Genomic DNA, 18119 nt, shown 5'->3' on the forward strand with positions numbered 1-18119 from the left:
CAGTTAAGTCCAGTTTCAAATGACTCTGGGGTTGCAGCGCTCATCTTGCTTTACTGGCTGAGGGAGCTGACGCTTGCCTGCAGACAGTTTTTTTCAGGTCATGTGGCCAACATGACTAAGCTGCTTCTGGCGAACCAGAGCAACGCACTGAAACGTGTTAAAGTTTGTTGGGTCATATATCTTTTGACCCACTGAGTCTGCTGCAATGGCCCTGCAATAAATTTGATTCATTGTCACTCCGACAAACTTCCAATGGCACCCACACGCTTCCACTCCGCGCGCTGCCACTCTCCTCAGTTGCCGGATAATAGCAGAATTCACACGCAGCATACAATGGCTTGTCTGTGTCGACGTGGTGTCCTCAGTAACACAGCTCAACACCAGTGCTTCTAATCTAAAACTCTTTATTTAGTAGCACTCAAAACAGAAAAGAAAACCTACAGAATCTAGCTGCATGTTCGCAGCTTTCTGCCTCTTAACAAGACCCGAAACAACCTTACTACCATTCTCAGGCAGACTGCTCTCCAGAGAGCTCAGCCCCCCACAGAGCACAGATCAAAGGAACAAAGCACGGATCATGTGGGCAGTGCACCCAGTTGATAAGAACGCTCCTGGAGTGTTAACTCCTGACAGTCCAGAACCACAACAAAACGCCGTTTACCTTCCCGCTGGAGTGGTACCTATTTATCTACTTGCACTTTGACGTGCTTTCGAACTGCTAGGTTGGCAGGAGCTGGGACTGAGCAATGGGAGCTCACCCATTTTGATTAAGGGCTTGATGAAGGGCTTTATATAGACCAACACCTTGGACCTGGCCCAGTAGCAAACTCACTGGTTATCACATCAAAAGATCAATGAATAGGACCCAGATAAGCATTGCAATTTGGATGAGATGCAGATGTGTTTTCTGCTACCCTGCTCATCTCTCTTGCACAAGCATAAACAAGCTGGAGGTAACAGTTAAGGACTTAGGATTTTCCCAGAAGTGGCCATCCATCCTGCAATGAAAACTTTACAGCTAGATAATTAGAAAGCATGCTCCATCGCCATGCGCTATTTTGTTTCTAATTTCCGTGGGCATTTAATCTTACATGTGGAAAGAAAACACCATGAGGCACCATTAAAGAAACAAGCAGCTGCATATAACTAATATATTTGAGCCACAAATTAATACCCTTAATCAAAATCCCCCAAGGACCAATGAGTTGAATTATCTGTAGTTGCAATGAGCCAGAGAAAGAACCATATAATACAGTGCTGAGTATAAGCTCTCATTAGTTATTAAGTTGAACACTCTTTGCACTGGTGTACTGAGGGAGAAACTGCACATGATAGGCAGCCATGTGTATGTGGGTTTTGTGTAGGGTTGCCACATTTGTTCTGGCAAAATACAAGGCAGGGTGGGGTGGGTAGGGGGTGATTTTATTTTCATCTGGTGCTGAAGTGACTTCAAAGCAATCCATTACAATCTCTTGCAGCCTAACAGGATGGCTTCTCTGGAATTTGTCACACCCGCGCACACATACACATGAATTTGTAAATCTGTATGTGTTGGCTACCCAGAGCTTAAATACATGACCTTTCACAACCCTTTCAAACACATGCATTTTGAGAGAGAGAGAGAGAGAGAGAGAGAGAGAGACCTGCAGTTCAGGACAAAACTGTACCAATACAGGATACAACATTTTACATTGAAATATGGGACAATCCTGTATTATACAGGACAAGTGACTAGTTTTGTGCTTTGTGCTTCCTTCTGCTGAGTAACAGCTAGGGATAGGACTGATTTCATCAAATATATTTTCTGCCTCCTCTCTCCCCCAAAAGTACTATTCTTCACTTGGGAAACCATAGCAGAGATGGGAGTGTTAAGTTACTCAGGGGTCATCTTGAACAAATGTCACAGTTACTATTAATGAGGAAGCTAGCAGTAATCATCTCGACCGAGCATGTAAAGCTGCCATTAGCTGTACACTAAAGCATCACATCTGTAAGACATAATATAAATGATGAATAAAGTATAACTCTTCTGCTGTTACAATTACAGGCAGCCCTTTAAAATTTCATAAAGGACAGAGGTTGTGTGAGCCTCTGTAGATTAACTCCAATTGAAATTTGTGGGCCATTACAAGATAGCTATAGACAGCTTGGGATGGATGACCAGTACTTAGATTTCTCTTTTTTTAAAAAAAGAAAGAAAAGAAAAGGGGGGTATCCATTTAACAAACACTCAAAGGCTGGTATCTAATGTTCATTACTCAGCTCTGTGTTCTCAGCTTCCCACATTCGAAGGAGACATGCAAAGTGTCTTGTTTTACTTGCTCCTTTGTGAATTCAACGACAACAGCGAATGGCTGCAATCTTTCAAAATGCTAGGGAGGTACCAGGTCAAAGTCAAAAGTCATATACAATGGCAAGTGCACCCAAGTGTTTATTCTTCAACAAAAATGAAATATATCACATGGCATAAAGTAGAACACCTTCTGATTAAATCTCAGCAGTGCTGCCACAATGCTGTTATAGGAAAATGTCTGAGATTGGCTAGATGAGGAGGAATGGTGGGAGGCTACAGCTGGGGAAGCCCCCAGGGGAAGCATCAGAAGAGGAAGGCTCCAAACCAGGAGAATGGTGGTGGGATCAATAAGACAAATCAGAGGAAGAAGGGTGGGGTAGTGTCAGGGACTGGGCAGAAGAGGAATGGTGGAGACTGCCTCCCCATTGTGACCCTCCCAGGGAGGAGGAAGAGGAAGACAGTATAGATTTACAGAAGGGGTTTGAGGGAGGGAGGAGCTCAGAGGCAGATGAGGGGGAAAGTTGGGAAATAATGGGAGAGAAGGAGCAGCCAGAACTGGAGCAGCAGCTGGCTGACATGGTGTCACTAGAAAGCATTCCAGATCCACCATCTCCCAGAACCTGGCGAGCCTTAAAAGTAGGAGAGCAAAGAGCTCAAAGACAGAGGCATGTAGCAGCACCCGTAGAAGTGACAAATGAGGAAGTGGGAAAGATAAGGTGTGGAGATTCACTCAGGACAATGCCATTATCCAAGAGGCTGGGTTCTATAGCCTCTCTATAAAAAATTGAAATAAAAAAGGACAGTAAGAAACTTTCCCTTGTCTTTATACTTTCCTGGGCAACCAGCTGGGAGCCGCCAACACAGGCATAGGCAAACTCGGCCCTCCGGATGTTTTGAGACTACAATTCCCACCATCCCTGACCACTGGTCCTGTTAGCTAGGTATGATGGGATTTGTAGTCCCAAAACATCTTGAGGGCCAAGTTTGCCTATGCCTGTGCTAACAGCATCGTGACAGGTAGATGAGTTGGAAGCTGAGCAAGTAATAGTTTTAAGTGAGAGTGAGGCAGCTGAAGAGGAGGAAGAGGCTGAGGGAGCAACAGATCCCCAGCAATCCACCAGTTTCATTGTTCTCCTCTCCCCCTCTCCCCTGTCTCCAAGAATGAGGAGGGTGTTACAGGTAACAAAACAAAAGGCACAGAGTGCCCCTCCTCGAAGGAGATTGCAACTGTTTGGAAGGCAACTGTCTGGGGAGGAGCCTCAGAAGAGAGTGGGAGGCTCAGATCCTCAGTTCTGACAAATGCTTCACTGGGCTCGTCCTGCTCGTGGAGTTCTCTGTCATGTTGTGATGGCCTGGGAGTCTGATTCAGAAGCTGAACCTGAGGAGTCCCAGCCTGCACAGGAGTCCCTGCCTCCAGGGCCGGCTGAGCCGGGGCAGGGGCTTGAATCTGAAGGGCCTGCACCTGTGCCAGATCCTCAGGAGCAGACACCTGATGTATCCACTCTGGCTCCGGAGGTGATTGAGGGCCCACTGCCTGCAGGTGCACCTCTCCCAGCCCTGTCAGGGGAAGGTGAAGCTGCTCCTGGGTCCAATAACCCTCCAGCCTCTCCTGGGCTGCAGAGGTTCAGGGCAGAGAGGCGGAGGGAACTAAGTTCTCTGAGGAGGAGTGCTCGCCTTAAGGCCTGGAGAGGTGGGTCACCTGTGGGCTGGGACCGCCCCTGGCCTCAGAGGAAATAAAGGCCAGTCAGCCCAGTCCCAGGTTGCAGGAGCAACGTCCTTGGAGACCTGTTTCTGCTAGCACCCAGACCTGTTCTTCCAGAGTTCCCGACCACGCCCGGCTTCTCGCTTTGGACCCCGCTTCACTCTTGGTGGACAGTCTCCAGACCCTTGACCCAGGACTGAACTCTGACCACGCCTCACGGTAACCTCCCCCCGGGACCAGCGCACATGTTTTGTCTCTCTGAATGAAGACTCAACCTTTCTGCTCATCTCTTGAGTTTTTGGGCTGAACCGCAGCTGAACAGCCCTGGCAGAAAAGACCCGAGCAAATGCAATCTTCTTCTATTGTACCACAAATTGTAGGGTTTGGATCCAGACTTTCTCAACGCAATCCTAACCATGTCTAGGCAGAAATAAGTCCCACTGAATTCATCTAGTCCAGCATCCTGTTCTGACAGTGGCCCAACAGATGCCTGTGGGAAACTGGCAAGAGCATTTTCCACTCCTGACACTTCCAGCAACTGGTATTCAGAAGAATTGCTTCCTCTTACTAAGGAAACAGAGCATAGCCACCATGCGTAGCAGCTTGCTGTGCACACCTATGCATGTCTACTCAGAACAAAGCCCCACTATGACCAATGGGCCTTCTGCCCAGACATGAATGCAGCCCTAGAGCTTTAGGTTCAAAGCAGTTGCAAAACAGTAAAAACTTGAGAAGTCAGTGGTTAGAGTGTTGGATTAGGACCTGAGAGACCAGGGTTCAAATCCCCACTTGGTCATGGAGCTCACCTGATGATCTTGGGCCAGTCAGTGCCTCTCAGCCTAACTTACCTCACAAGGTTGTTGTGGGGACGAAATGAGGAGGGGAGAACTTTGAATGCCACCTTGAGTTCCTTGCAGGAGAATGTGGGTTATAAATGCAACAGCAGCAACAACAACAATAACAATCTGTTTTCCAGCAATGCTGCTGAAATGCAGCTTGTCGTTGACCATTGCATACAGTGGTAACTCGGGTTAAGTACTTAATTTGTTCTGGAGGTCTGTTCTTAAACTGAAACTGTTCTTAACCTGAAGCACCACTTTAGCTAATGGGGCCTCCTGCTGCTGCCGCGCCGCCGGAGCACGATTTCTGTTCTCATCCTGAAGCAAAGTTCTTAACCCGAGGTACTATTTCTGGGTTAGCGGAGTCTGTAACCTGAAGCGTATGTAACCAGAAGCGTATGTAACCTGAGGTACCACTGTATTAGAAGTGTCAGCTACACACTTTGTTTATAACACTTAAAGAAAAACTCTGCATTTTGATGGAAACACAGAAAATCAGCACCACCACCACCATCTAATTTAATTTTTCATTACTGCACGAGCCTTGAAGCAATCCCAACTTCAGGCTTGCACTCAGACCGCATAGTCATCGTCATTATCAGAGCTCCGCATGCTGTCAACCAGACTGAAAATCCTAGCTTGAATTCCATTTTACCTCTAAAATGCTGTTTACAAGCAACACATTTTGGCCTTGAGGGAATCAATAGGCATGCAGCCTCCTCCTTTAGCAATCATTTCTCTTTATTTTGTATGCTTAGAAGCCAGAGGGTTCATGCTGAGACTGACTCACATCTACTCACACCCACCAGATATGAACACCTATTGCTCACACCGGGTGAGTGACAGTAAGCACCATGGGGTTCAGCTGCAGACATTCTAAAGAATAGGTCAAATTCTGTATGGTGCTGGATGCCAAGGGAGATGGAGCCTCAGGCTTCCAGTGCAGAGAAGATCGGGCAGTGTTGGGAATGTAAGCAGTCTGGCTAGCTGTGCGCACATCCAATGAGAGCCTGTGATGCTTCTCCTCCACACCAGTTCCTTGCACACTCACACCCACCCACAGCCTGTTAGCAGAGGGGGAGGCTTGGCCTGAAGAAGCACAGTTAGTGGAGGGGTTTGCTGCCCCCCACTACACACAAACACACCTCTCTCTATAGCAACGTGCAAGGAGTTACAATACGATACGATAATCTTTATTGTCATTGTCCCATACAGAACAACAAAATTGAAAAATCTACATAAAACATTCAAAACCCAACAAGCCTGCTATCTCAACCTGGTTAGCCCCCTAAAAACTCTGATACCCTATTTTTAAATACAATATACTCCCATAGAGACTCTTTACACTGCACTGTGTTTAAAACCAAAATCACATTTGGGTAGAAACAGTTTCTCAGGTGGCTAGTCCTAGTCTTTATAACCCTGTACCTTCTTCCAGAAGGCAGAAGCTGAAAGAGATCATTTCTGGAGTGCACACTATCCTGCGCTATCTCTGCAGCTGGAAGCATAGATTTGATCCAAGGTGGGAAGAGTGCACCCAATTATTCTCTCCACAGTCTTTACAACTCTGGACAGCATTGTTTTTTCCCTGACCGTGCAGCTCCCAAACCACACACACAGACCATAAGTTAATACACTCTCCACAGTACAATGGTAAAATGCCATTAACAGGTCCTTTGAGAGATTGTTTTTCCAGAGGATTCTCAGAAAATATAACCAAGTTCTATGTTGTTGTTGGTGGGGCGCCGGTGATTTGCACCCTAGAGCTGCAAGGGGAGGTGGCGGCTGCTGGAAAGGTGCCCCCAGCCCTCCTTTAGGGTACTCCCAGCCTTTGCTGCTGGCCACAAGGTCCGCTTGGAAACCTCTCCTTAGCAGACGCTGAAGGGTTGATGAGGGAGAGCAGCAACTCTCGCCTCGCCAATTCCGCTTCTGCACACCAGAGAAAAGAAAGCCACTGCAGCCATTTGAATCATGTGCTGCTATTGTTTTGAGATGCATGACATTGGTTGAGGCTGTTTGGGGGCTTTTTTGAATTTTTACATATTTTTTTAAAATCGTTTTTAAATATATATATATATTTTAAAATTGTCCCACTTGCCATATGACAGGCTTTTCCTAGACCAAACACAACATTGATGAAACCAGTCCTATCCCTAGCTGTTACTCAACTCAAGATCACCAGTGTTGAAGCACTGATTCTTTAACATCAACTTCATTGAACTGGTCATGTTGTGTGGGTGCCTGATTATCGTCTTCCAAAGCAACTACTCTATTCCGAACTTAAAAATGGAAAGCATAATGCTGGTGGTCAACAAAAGAGGTTTAAAGACTGTCTCAAGGCAAATCTAAAAAAATATAGTATAAACACCGACAACTGAGAAAAACTGGCCTGCGAGTGCTCCAGTTGGAGAACAGCCTTTACCAAAGGTGTCATGGACTTTGAAGGCACCCAAACTCAGAACGCAAGGGAGAAATGTGCTAAGAGGAAGGCACGCTTGGCAAATCCACACCGTGATCAACTCCCACCCAGGAACCTGTCCCCACTATGGAAGGATGTGTGGGTCCAGAATTGGCCTCCACAGGTACTTACAGACTCATCGTTAAAACTGTGTTTATGGAAGACAATCTTACTCGGCTACGAGTGATCGCCAAAGAAGAAGAAGAAGACTCAGCTCAAGACACAGAGAGAAGCACAAAACTAGGGTTGTCACCTGTCCTGTATAATACAGGATAGGCAACAATATAGCCTATTTGAAATATCCAAACCTGGCTGTTAGAGGATTTTACCTCTACTGCTGTTCTTCACCTCTCACTTAACAATGGATTTTTAAAAATCCAGTTTGTATATTTCTTATTCCAATCAACTCCTAGGTTTCATCATTCCTGCAGTGCCTCTTTTACCGATGGGTATAAATGAAACATCAAGACAGCTTTTGACTTATTCAAGGGAAGTGTTCGCGCTTCAGGCTTACATGGTTATTATGTTTAATTGTCTTCAAGCTCAAGTCTTTACAGCATCTTCTGGAGAAGAGAATCCTCAGTGCGTCTGTGGGGGAAATCGCCCAGTTCACTTTATATCAAAGCGAAGCTCACTTGGAAGGGAGGGGGAAGAGAGAAACTTTAAAGGGTATGAAATCCAACATTGCCACAATGCATTAGGTCAACAGCAGGAGGAGAGGAAAACAAGCACCAAGCATACAATTGAGAAGAGAGAGTAATCTAAGATCTGAAGATAACAACCTACACAGCTTGCCTATAAAAACCAACAATCTGGAGTGGTTCTAATCTTGAAACCTCCTTTCCTTTCCTTGTATTTTTATGTATCATTGCAAACAACAAAAACAACAATGTGAGCTCCAGCCATCAGGTGCTTTCTTCATATGTACCAACATTAATTTGATACCATTCTCCCTTAATGTGTTCCACCTAGGTTTTACTTAGGGTTACCATTTCATCTGACTGCCTCACCTCTCCTTTCGCCCAATTCCGGGGCCTATTTAATCCTTTTGTAACCAAAGGGATAGATGCATCAGTCCCTTTATGATCCATGCTAATTCCACATGTGTTTATCCTTATGTCAATTCCATTCCATTATTGCATTATTAAAAATCAATGTAGAAATTCATATTGAGATACATATTAAAATAGTATTTTGTAGGGCTGTGCCAACAAAACCCCATTCATTGTAGAAAAAAATGAAAAGCACAACACTTGAAACTGCTAAATGTATTTTACATTGAAAGGAAAAGTAATGCAACAATATTTGATTATTTTTCTGAAATACAAAAGAAAATGTTTCAGCACACAAATCATTTTGAATAATCTTGTGAATCTCTATAAAAATGTGCCCCTCAAAGGTCAGTACTGCCCTCTTTTGAGGCCTGTGCCCTAGGCAGCTGCCTAGTTTTTGCCTAATGATAGGACCGGCCCTGGGTGCAAATGCCTAACTCTTATTTTTCCCAGTCACAGAGCATGTTGGCCGGGGCTACTGGATTTCAAAAACAACTTCCCATCACTAGTCTAAGGCCAGTTTGGAGGTTCATGGCTGGGCTGAGATTCGATCTGTGGGACTCTGGATCATTAGTAACATTTCTAATTACTGTGCTATAATAATTCTTCTCTGCTACCAGCAGTTACTGTCATTTTTAAGACCATGGCATTGGGCACCCTGTGTTAATTTCTAAGGAGAATTTCAACCAGTCCGGTCCATTTTCATAGATGTCAAGAAGAGAATATACTGCCTCCTAAAAAGGTAGAAAGAGAGAGAAAATTTCCATCTAAATTCTCAGATTAACTGTGATATAACTGCATTTATGGGATAAGAGCAAGCATGGTAATTTTAAGATTAACTGCCTTAATCAAATACCAAAATCAATACTTAAGAAAACATCAACAAGAAAATCATCTTCCTAATGAATACACAATTACATATCAACATAAAATACAACTAGATGCCAACCTGTTTATTTTCTCTCCCCCTCTTTTTCTTTTTTTTTAAAAATCATTGCAAAGTGGGTGGGTGGGGAAAATCCAATCCTTTTCTTCTAGTAGAATGTGGAGCTATTTTTAATGGATGCCAGGAATATGTAAAAGGAAGTTCCAGCTTACTATCTTATTCCTGATCTTGGCCCTTGGAATACTAGCAGCAAACAAATGAGGTTTGGTTACTAGTCTCTCACACACCATCACCTGGCTGGTGACATCATGCCTAATAACTCCTACTAATTTTATCAAAACTCTTTTGATAAGACAGGCAGTGTGGTGTAGTGGTTAGGGTGCTAGACTCAGGTTGAGGATACCCAGGGTCAGATCTCTACTTTGCCATAAAGCTCACTGGGTTATCATGAACCAGTCACCATCTCTCAAACTAATGCATCTCACAGGGTTTCCCTGGAGATATGCTAGAGTAGGGAGAGGTGAGAGAATAAAGCATGCCTCTTTGAGACGCTTTGCTCCAAAGGGAATCTCTGTTGGCTGTTCTTGAAATTCCTCAGAAGTTTCATCTAATTCAAAACTAATCTTTGAAGGACATATTGGTGGCAATACTCACCAAGAGCTAGCTCCTCACTGATCAATCAAATTATTTTGATATTGCTGTTTTGTGTCTTGTCTCCTGTCCCTGCGTAACAACAGAAATAGCATTATAAGGGTTCTGTGACAGAGATGCAAGTCAGTCACAGACTTCCTCCCTTCATGGAATCTCAGAGGGACCAAACTCATTCTAGTCAACACCAACCATGCTGGATAACCCAAATGACTCATTTTCAGCTGTGGGTTGGATACAGCATGGCTAGACGTGTAAATTCCCTGTTGGTGGCTCCAACATGGAATATATATCCTGGTGTGCATCAAGCTGATTCAATGGTACCTGGATAAATATTGCAATAAAGATTTTGCATCCAGGTCTGCATTGGCTGGCTACACTTGCATTGGCTGCATACATTTGCACAACACTGGGCAATCCTACTCATGCCAACTTCTGAATATTGTATTTCCATATTGTTGAGACCTGCCCTGAAATTTTATGGAGAAGGTTGGGCAAGTCATCCAATGAACAGTAAATAGTAAGGACAAAATGGGGCTTATTCCTGGGTAAATGTTCATAGCAATATACTTGAAGGAGCATCTCCACCCCCATCATTCAGCCCAGACACTGAGGTCCAGCACTGAGGGCCTTCTGGCGGTTCCCTCACTGTGAGAAGTGAGGTTACAGGGAACCAGACAGAGGGCCTTCTCTGTATTGGCGCCTGCCCTGTGGAATGCCCTCCCATCAGATTTCAAGGAAATGAACAACTATCTGACTTTTAGAAGACATCTGAAGGCAGCCCTATTTAGGGAAATTTTTAATGTTTGATGTTTTATTGTGTTTTTAATATTCTGTTGGGAGTTGCCTAGAGAGACTGTGGAAACCCAGTCAGATGTGTGGGGTTTAAATAATAAATTATTATTATTATTATTAGCATTGCAGCTACAGAGCTCCCTCACTACATCAGGCTGTTCCATATGAGCAGTGTGGTGTAGTGGTTAGAGAGTTGAATTAAGATGTGGGAGACCATAGTTCTAGTCCTTACTCAGCCATGAAGTTCATTGGATGACCTTGGGCCAGTCACCATCTCTTAGCTTAACCTACCTCACAGGGTTGTTGTGAGGATAAAGTGGGGGAGATGGAGAACCATGAGCTCCTTCAGGAAAGGTGGGGTTTAAATGTAATAAATAAATAAATATGGAAAGGACAACCAAAATTAATGGCATTTACTATCAGTGTATTTAGGATCAAGCTGACAATCTGTCTTGGAATCCAAACAGGTCTTCCTGATTCGCAACAGCTTAAATCAATCCAGACCATACACCACAGAAGTAGGCTTTTTTAAAAAAATGCAAAGTACTGGAATTGCATTTTTAATGGAGACCTGCACTGAGCTACTGTGCGCCTCAGCTTTAAATGGAATTTTATGAGTATGAGACATCATCAAAGATTGATGCTGCCAATGACAATGCCAATAAATACTTAATACTGTCTTTGAAGTGCCATGAGTGCAGCCTTTACCGATATTACCTGACAGAGCGATTATACATGAATGCAGATGGTTACTGCCGCCGTACAATATTCTGTACATTACTGAAGCAGAGGCCTCTAAACACCTTAGGAATCTTGAAATCCAGACAGCACCCATAGACAATATTGATTATAGCTCTCTACACTGCAGGACAAGGGACAAAGAAGTATGAAGTGTATGAAACTAAGCCAGTGTGGCTGTGCTAAGAACATAAAGAACTAGATCAGACCAAGGGTCCATCTGACCTCACATGGTACCTGAGTGGCCAACCAGATGCCCCACAAAGTTCAGAAGTGAAGCTAGATGAAACAGAGAGCTGCCCTGTTTCATATCCTCGGACCTTTTGTACTCAGAGTTATACTTCTTATGGCAGGGATGGGGCACCGATGGCACTCTGCATGTCATTTGGATATAGCGTGTTCTCCTTCATGGAGAGCACGAGTTGCGGTGGGGGCCACCAGGACACTCCAAATTTGGGGGCGGACTAATTGATAGTTGGCCACTGATGTGATTGGGCTTCCCTTGTTGTTGGGAAGAAGTTAATGTTGCCAGTTGTTGATTGACAGCCAGAAATGCTAAAACTCCTTGCACGAGGCTAGGGCTTCCTCTTTTCACCCATGCATCGGATTGCCCGTCCCCCCCTCCCTAGAATTAGGGATGTTCGCTTGACCTTGCTATGCCTGTCATGGGGTCATCTGCTCTTGGGGCAGGGGCCCGGTAGGAATTTTGTCCATCTGGCTGATTGGCTGGGGCCATTTGGTTTTTGCCAACTGCGTAGCAAATCGTCACAACTTGTTGCGGTTAGGCATTGGTTTATGGTTTGGTTGGTTGAGGGGCATGGATTGGCTGTGCCTGCCCCTCTAATGCTGCTGCTGCTGCTGCAAGGGATTCCGTTAAAGGAATTGGGGGTTAACTATTGCTTGTCCACCCTGTCAAGGGGGCTCGGGCCATAGCAATGAGCTCCTGGTTGCATTTGGGGAGGGCTGAGGGCAGCTTCCCTGCTCCGTCACTACCCCCAAGTGTATTCCCCTTTTCTGACTTTCGCATCGTGCGGAATATCAGTCTGTCCCCCATGGTGGGGGCAGATAGTCGCAACCAATGCCTAAGCAACCACTCACATTTTTTATTTTAATAAAGTTGTGGCCAAAATTATGCCAAAAACCTTAAACAAAAATTCTATGTGATGTGTGAGTTATTGGGATGGCCCTGGGGACCTCGACACGCAACTCCAACTCCCAGCAGCCCCAGCTAGAATGACCAATATTAAGGAATGATTGATGCTGTAACCAGCACCTGGAGAGACACAGGTTCCCCACCCTTGGTCTATGGATTTGGAGGCTGCATTTATTTGGCATGGCTAAGAGCCACCACTTCACCACTCCTCCATGAGTTTGTCTACAACAAGTCAACAGAACAGATGTATTAGAAATCTGGAAGACCTTTGTATTGTGTGGAGTTAGAGAGACCTTCTTTTTGGGGACCTTTCCATTAGCCAGCCACATCTCTTATGTGTTCAGGCACCTGTTGGTAAGGTGTCTGATTTCTTCTCTATTGAGAGCCAGTGTGGTGTAGTGGTTAAGAGCGGTAGACTCGTAATCTGGGGAACCGGGTTCGCGACTCCGCTCCTCCACATGCAGCTGCTGGGTGACCTTGGGCTAGTTACACTTCTTTGAAGTCTCTCTCAGCCCCACTCACCTCACAGAGTGTTTGTTGTGGGGGAGGAAGTGAAAGGAGAATGTTAGCCGCTTTGAGACTCCTTCGGGTAGTGATAAAGCGGGATATCAAATCCAAACTCTTCTTCTTCTTCTATTGCTTAGTCAAAGTCAGTACTTTCTGTTTTCAATCATGAACCTACTGCCAATCATTTCCCCAGAATCACTACAAGTTCTACTTAACAGTGTAAAGTAAGGCCTAAAACTTCTGAAATAGCCTGTGCTGGTCTGTGACACAAGCGCTCCAGCCCAGAGATAACCAAATGGAATTTGGTATAGAAATTAAGAAGGTAAATCAACATTCAAAGCCAAAGTAAGGAACCTGTGGCCCTCTAGATATTGCTAGATTCCAACTCCTGTCTGAGCCCCAATGTGTATTGTGTAGGGATGATGGGAGTTGTAGTCCAACAACATGTGGTGGGGTCACACCACCTCAACTCCTGTATCCATTGTCAAAGTGAGGAGAAGAAATGTAAAATGCATTGCAATGCAATTATCTTTAATGAAACTTCTTGATCATTGAGATTTACTAGTGGCACAAGAGAGAGAAAATCATTTACTCTGTTTATAGACCTCATGATTTTATAGATTTTAAGTGTCATATACTCACTTAAGACTTTTTTTTCTCTCAAACATTTGCAGTTACTTTAGCAAAGAAAATATGCTCCAATCCCTTGATCACTCCAGGTGCCTTACAAATAAGCGGATGCAATTCTGTGAAGTTACTGAGATTGCCACATCAGAAAAAATGAAGATTGAAGGTGGGAAGAGTGCCATTAAAGCAGATTAGAAAAACAACAATAAAAATCTGCTCGTGAACTTAACAAGGTCTGTAACAGCAAGATAAGCGGGAGGGAGATTTTATATCAGTTTCCCCAGATTTATTTTTTAAAAGGATCTCTCAGGTGAGCACTAGATGAAATCTTTTATGGTTGAAAAGAAAAAATAATCTTGAAAATATTAATTTGTCTCAACCAATGGCCTAGATATTATAAACAGCCAGGCTTAAACAAAGTGAAACCTTCTCAATATGGAAAGTTGGCCTACAAAGGCACACAACATCTATAGCATACATGATGAGAATTTATTGGAACAGATATTTGTCCTGAGCTTGTTTCATGTAACAGATGAAATGTTGGATTAGGACCTGGGAGCCTGGAACTCAAAGCCACACAGAGATTGACCTCTGTGTATACTCAGCTGTCTAGGTGTCAATTGGTTCATTCTCCCAAATTCATAATTTCTATAACTATATTTGGACTGAACAATCCTTCAAACAGAAGACTCCTTCAGTTAGAGGACTGGCCTCTCTAAAGTAGGATATATGGCCCTGCTAAAAATGACCAAGAGATAGAATTCAGGGACTGGTTTCTTTAAAAGAGACCTTGTCATTTGTTAATGAATGTGTACTACATGCCATGCATTTCGAAGCACATCAAAGAGGCACTAAACAAACAAAATGGACCATCTCAATAAACTTTCCAGCTTCTGCAGGACAGAAATGGTTGAATATCTCAATTTCATTGTTTTCACAGTTTCTCATTTTTCCAATCTTAAATTCCATTCTTCACATGAAAATTGAGCAGAATTTTAGTGCAGATTTTTCATAACGTACACATTTGTTTGTAATTTCCCCTCTCACACACATTTTTGCAAAGCAATTTTCCCCAGTACAATGTATTTTGTATGTTCTTGGCACTAATAGATGCACTTTTATCTGAACTTTACCCTAGCACACTTTCTTGTACACATTACTTGACTAGAGCACTGCATTGCAAAATTCGGCAAAGTGCGAATTTCTAAGGATTGCGGTATTTTGGTTCTCGGATTGTTTCAAAAAGGGCAAATTAGGTAGATTTGCCTTTAAATGTGAACAGATTTGAATTTCTCCCCATCTGGGTTAACCTGTGATTTCTTATACCTCTCTCATACAGCCTAAGTGCCGGTTAGACCATTTGTGAGAAATGTGTGTACTCTGGATGCGAGTACTTAAACTTTGCTGATGTGTGAACTGTGTGGTTTATGATCACGGGCCTCTTTATGCTGCCACAGCAATTTCTGAGGAATCACCTTGTCCCAATAATCCTTAACACAATTACATTGTGTAGCTGCCCCCACCTTCAGGCTCTACTCTTAGAATAAAATGTTATTATAAACCTTATTGATTTATTGCAATCTTTGATTATGAGGATTTTGAACAAAATTAAGTGGTGGTCTGGCACCGAAAGGGCATTCTTTTAGAACTATATGATCTAGGATAGGAGATTGAAAAAAGAAGTTGGCACCCAAAGCAGAGGTAATATATATAAAATCAATTGGGATAGTTCTCCCTTCTGACTCTTTGCAATAAGCAATAAATATTGCCCACATTTTTGGCAAAAGTAAAATGTGTGTATTGCGGAAGAGTAATAAAAATAAAATAAAATAAAATAATTAGCATGCAATGCTTTCATTTGAACAAACTTCTTGTTGCATCTTCATAGCACAGAGGCCAAGAAAAATGGGTTGCAATTACTCATTTCATATTGGCAGAGTTTGTTGTTCTAAGGTGATCCTGCTGTGTTTAGTATATTTTTAATCTGTACATTTTGAAAATTGTGGGAGTTTTGTTCTTTTAAAAAAGATTTTTTTATTGTGAACCAAGGTATATATAAATAAATGAAGCTGGTGGAAAGCGGGCATTTGTGTACTTCAAGAAAAAATGTCTTATATTGATCCCAGGAACTGGAGGGTGTGAGAGCCAATAGCACAGCCTGTGTATGTGTCAGGCTTCAAGGAAATGGCTTCCTCCCTCCCTTTTGCTGTGGATAAGCAAAACAAAGCGAAAATAGTCCCTTACCAGTTAAAGAGATTTTTAATGTTCACAGTGAAAGAACAAAGACTCCATCTCGGAGGAAAGGTGCTCCCAATTAGGGTTTCCTCCCACTTCCCCCCAGTCACCCCCGTGAAGTCCTCATCTGGCAACTTGATCTTGCAACCATTTGGCCTTCTGTGTAGCTACGTTAAGCTGCTCTCTTTGACCTTGGACTGAGCGCTGGGACACTTTCCAGTGAAAGGGAGTCTGTTAATTCTCTCTCTCCCTGTTCTTCTCCTCCTAGCTGTTCCCCACTCAGTTCTGCCCAGCTGTTGTCTTCAGAACTATGCCCCTCTGCAAACCACTGCTCCAAATCTATGCTGCTCCACTGCTCCTGGGCAGCTTCAGGAGCAGAGGGAGGGGGAGGCCCCCAAAATTCCTCATTGGAGTAGCTCTCCTCAGCCTGGTCTCTGACATCATGGGAAATTGGGAAAACGTTTGGATCCAAGTGGTTGTGAGGGGGGAACAACTTGGATTCTTCTGCAGCAGGGGGTGGGGAATCTTTTTTCAGACAGAAGACTGCTGTGATGGCCAAGATGGTGGTGCTGGGCTCACCCCTCTGTACCTGTTGTGCAAGCTCCCATTCTGTGCAAGGCGACCTCTACTACCAGGAGATGAAAGCTTACCAAAATTTGAAGAAAGGCTTCTGTGTCCACCAGGTAACCAGTGAAAAAATGATGCAGGGCCCAGCATGACCTACAGTACATTTCCAGGCTGCCACCTATCTCTGTCTTCTGCGTCGTGTCCAAGAACACTTAGCATTGCAGAAGGAATACCATGGCAAAGGAGAGTGGTTGGTAGCGGAAGCAGCTGGTGTCGTAGGCCTTAAACAGCCACAACAGCTTGGAGGAAAAGGATGAGAGCTGTAAATATAACAGGCTTTGATCTTTTATATATTAGAATGCTATAATGAGTTTAGTTTCTGAAGACCCATTTGTTTAAATAAAAATACTTTTAAAAGGTGATAAATCAAGAGGATATATGCAGCCATAGATCACTGGTAGAGCATCTGGTTTACAGACTGAAAGTCAGCATCTCCAGGTAAGATTGGGATATCCCCTGTCTGGACCTGTAGACAGCCACTGCTGGCAAGTGCAGCTCTGCTAGATGGGCCAATGTATATTGCGCCAATGGATGTCTTTGTACACAGCTGCTTCCTAGCCCTTCTCAGTCGAAGGGTCACACTCCCTTCTGGGCAACCTTTTAGGAGCGGGACCAGAGGCAGCTGTGGATGAAGCAAAAAATGTGAATTGTACCTTTCTACAGTAGGCTAGCCTCTACATAGGGGCAAATTCAAAGTGATGGTTTTGACCTATAAAGCCTTAAACGGTTCAGGACCACAATATCTCAAGGACTGCCTCTTTCCATATGAACCCACCCGGGTAGGTTCATATGGAAAGAGGCAGTCCTTGAGAATTTGGTCTGGACCTTGAGATCATCTTCTGAGGCCCTTCTTCGTGTGCCTCTTCCTTGAGAGGTCCAGAGGGTGGCAACACAAGAACAGGCCTTCTCTGCAGTGGCTCCCCGTCTGTGGAATGCTCTCCCCAGGGAAGTTTGCCTGGCGCCTTCATAGACAACTACTGTTGTCTATGCTCTGGTAACCTCAAGGTTAGATTACTGCAATGTGTTATACATAGGGCTGCCTTTGAAGACGGTTCGGAAACTTCAGCTGATGCAGAATTCAGTGGACAGGTTGCTCACTGGAGTAAGACGGTTTGAGCATATTACACCAATCCTGGTCCAACTGCACTGGATACCAATTAGTTTCCGAGCCCAATTCAAAGTGCTGGTTTTGACCCATAAAGCCTTAAGCGGCTCAGGACCGCAATACCTCAAGGACCGCTTCTTTCCATATGAACCTCCCCAGACTCTGAGATCATCTTCTGAGGCCCTCCTTCGTGTGCCTCCTCCACAAGAGGTCCAGAGGGTGGCAATATGAGAACAGGACCTTCTCTGCAGTGGCTCCCCATCTGTGGAATGCTTCCCCCAGGGAAGTTCCCCTGGTGCCTTCATTATACACCTTTAGGCACCAGGCAAGAACATTCCTTTTTAACCAGGCCTTTGGTTGACCTGATTGACACCCTATATCCTTGTAAAATGTGGCTCCTTTGGGGGGGGGGATGCTATTGGGTTATTGTTTTGATTTTGATTTTATATATTGT

General features: G+C 44.1%; 1 long non-coding RNA gene across 1 annotated transcript; it reads right to left on the reverse strand.

The window, feature by feature from the left end:
- Positions 1 to 8784: 8784 nt before the first annotated feature.
- On the reverse strand, positions 8785 to 16818 carry LOC310752372. The gene is made up of 3 exons (XR_014542922.1): positions 16584 to 16818; positions 9885 to 9953; positions 8785 to 9078 (listed from the first exon to the last, which is right to left on the reverse strand). It is a non-coding gene; the product is annotated as an uncharacterized lncRNA (long non-coding RNA).
- Between the last annotated feature and the right edge of the window lie 1301 nt (positions 16819 to 18119).

Source organism: Podarcis filfolensis, assembly GCF_964270895.1.
Source record: "Podarcis filfolensis genome assembly, chromosome: 17".
Classification (NCBI taxonomy): Eukaryota; Metazoa; Chordata; class Lepidosauria; order Squamata; family Lacertidae; genus Podarcis; species Podarcis filfolensis.